The sequence below is a fragment of the Nannospalax galili genome, unplaced genomic scaffold (assembly GCF_000622305.1).
Source record: "Nannospalax galili isolate Female #2095 unplaced genomic scaffold, S.galili_v1.0 scaffold457, whole genome shotgun sequence".
Classification (NCBI taxonomy): domain Eukaryota; kingdom Metazoa; phylum Chordata; class Mammalia; order Rodentia; family Spalacidae; genus Nannospalax; species Nannospalax galili.
This window is the reverse complement of record NW_008339437.1, coordinates 36,740-38,968: the sequence shown is the minus strand read 5'-3', so window position 1 is coordinate 38,968 and position 2,229 is coordinate 36,740.

The following is a 2,229-nucleotide window of genomic DNA, read 5'->3' as shown; positions in this document are numbered from 1 at the left end:
TTAAAGCATTTTGAGTTGGATTGGGTTGTGACTACAAGGGCTTGGGCAAGGGAGGAGGCCTGGTACGTGGCAGTCCCAATGTCATGGGTGGCCACAATCCATTTGTCATAATGTTCATTTTTTAGTCCCTGGCATGCTTGTCTGTGCTCAGGGGCCATCCCTTCCCAGACAAGGCTGTTTAAAAGCATTGCTTTGGCTGCAGGATCTGTTATTTTTCTATCTAAGCTGGCTTGCACTCTTAGTATAAAGCCTGGGAGAGCATCAGTTGGCTTCTGTTTTAAAAAAGTTAATGAAGAAGTTTCTCCAGGCCCAGTGGACAAGGGGTTTAGGCAGTCCCAAGCCTGCAGGGCACATAAGCAGATTTGCTCAATACAGCCAGCAGGAATTGCAGCTTGCTGGATTCCTGTGGAGAAGTTGCCCTGACCAAAAAGCTGGTCATAATTCCAATCTATAAATCCAGGTGGTGGATCCTGCCCTTGTTGGGGTCTCAGCTGTTGATTATGAGTTTCATTTCTTTTAGCCTGCATTAGGCACTCATCTCTAAATAAGGCCTCCCATTGTACAAATAATGGACTGGGGAGGGTAGATCTACAGATGTCCCTCCAGTCCTGGGGGGTAAGCAGATTCGTATTAAATGTTTGTAGTATAGATTTTGTCCATGGAGCATGGATTCCATCCTCACGGAGAGCCTGGTGCAATTCTTTAAGTTCTGCTGCAGGGAGCGGGTACCAGGCTAGTGAGCGTTGCCTTGTTATTTGTAAGTTAACAGGAAAAGCCTCTACTGGTGGGTTTTGGGGGTCCTGAGACCACTGAGGCTGGAAATTTTGAGGCTGGCAACTCCCATTATCTCTAAGGTTACACAGTTGCTCTGTGGCTGTAGGGTGTGGCGCCACAGGCAGTGGCGGAGCCACAAGGTGTGGCTGCAGCTGAGGTGAAGGGGGAGGAGAATTTATCTGAGGATCTGTGGGGTGTAAGGCATGTCTCCACAGGGGGTGGAGGTGCCGCAGGGCTTGGAGGCAGCTGAGGTGAAGGGGGATGGGAATTTACCTGAGAATTTTTGGGAGCTTCTGAAATCTGGGCGTTAGTGTCTGGGCTTGTTGAATCTGCTACTGGGCAGTCTGTAGGGGTTTTTTTTTAATCATTTGAACCTTCTCCTTTATTATTTTCTGGCGTTTGTAAGCTTTCTTCAGTGGGTTTTGGGTTTTTTAAGCATTGCTGGATGGCTGCCATTATTGGGAAAAAGGAAAGAGGGAAATTATGCCTTTCTTGGATTTCTTTTTTACAAAACAGATGTGCAAGAATGTTCCAGACCCCCTGGATCAGATATGTCTGCTGATAGGATCCAGGGTGCGAATTGATACACCTCATTCCAAAATTTTAAGCTTTCTTTTTGGGAGATTTTAAGCCCTCTTGATTTAAGTAAGGCTCTAAGGGAACGAATTTGGAGTTTTTTCTGGTGTGATGTTGAATTTCCCATTATAAAGGGAAGATGTTTTTACAGTAGTCTGACACTAGGGGGTTGGTGCACCCTGGCAAGTTACAAGCCTCTAGATTGCAGAAAAAAAGTGACTTTTAAATCTTTTGTTCTGGCCACGAGTCACCTTGAATTCCCAGGTGCTCGGCAGGGGCTACTTAATTTAAATTCTCACTTAACTGGTTTCAGCTGTGGTTTGAATGCCCTGGGGTAGGATAACAGAGCTGACTAGAGAAATCTGCCTGACTCCAAAGCTTACGTGGAGATTTCTTAGAACTTTAGGGATTTTTCTAGCAGTGTTGAGATAGAAAAAGTGGGGTGAAGTGATGGTCTCCAAGAAAACGTTCCTAAGATTGAAAATCTTAGGGGATTTTGCTTGGATCCCAGCACAGGCCTTCCCGCAAATTTAAGAGGCTGGCTGCTGTCCTAATGACTCTTAAGTGGCTGATGCGTCACCAGTTTTTTATATTAGAAAGATATATAGATAGAGGTCTTTTGTCTACACCTTTGCAGGCAGTCGGGGTCCGTTAGGGAGTCAAAGAAACCTTCAGCTAACATCAGGGGGTAGCCCTGACCAGGAAGCCTCAGTTGTCTCTCTGTCCTTAGCGGTCCCACGTGAAGACTTTTAGACCGGAAACAAAAGGAGGAAATTAGAAGAGATTTTTGCTTCTCTCCTGGTGGGAGAGGTACTCACGAATCCTGCATTTCCGAGGGTACCAGCTGCTGGCTGGCACGAGGTTCAGAGGCCCCACGTT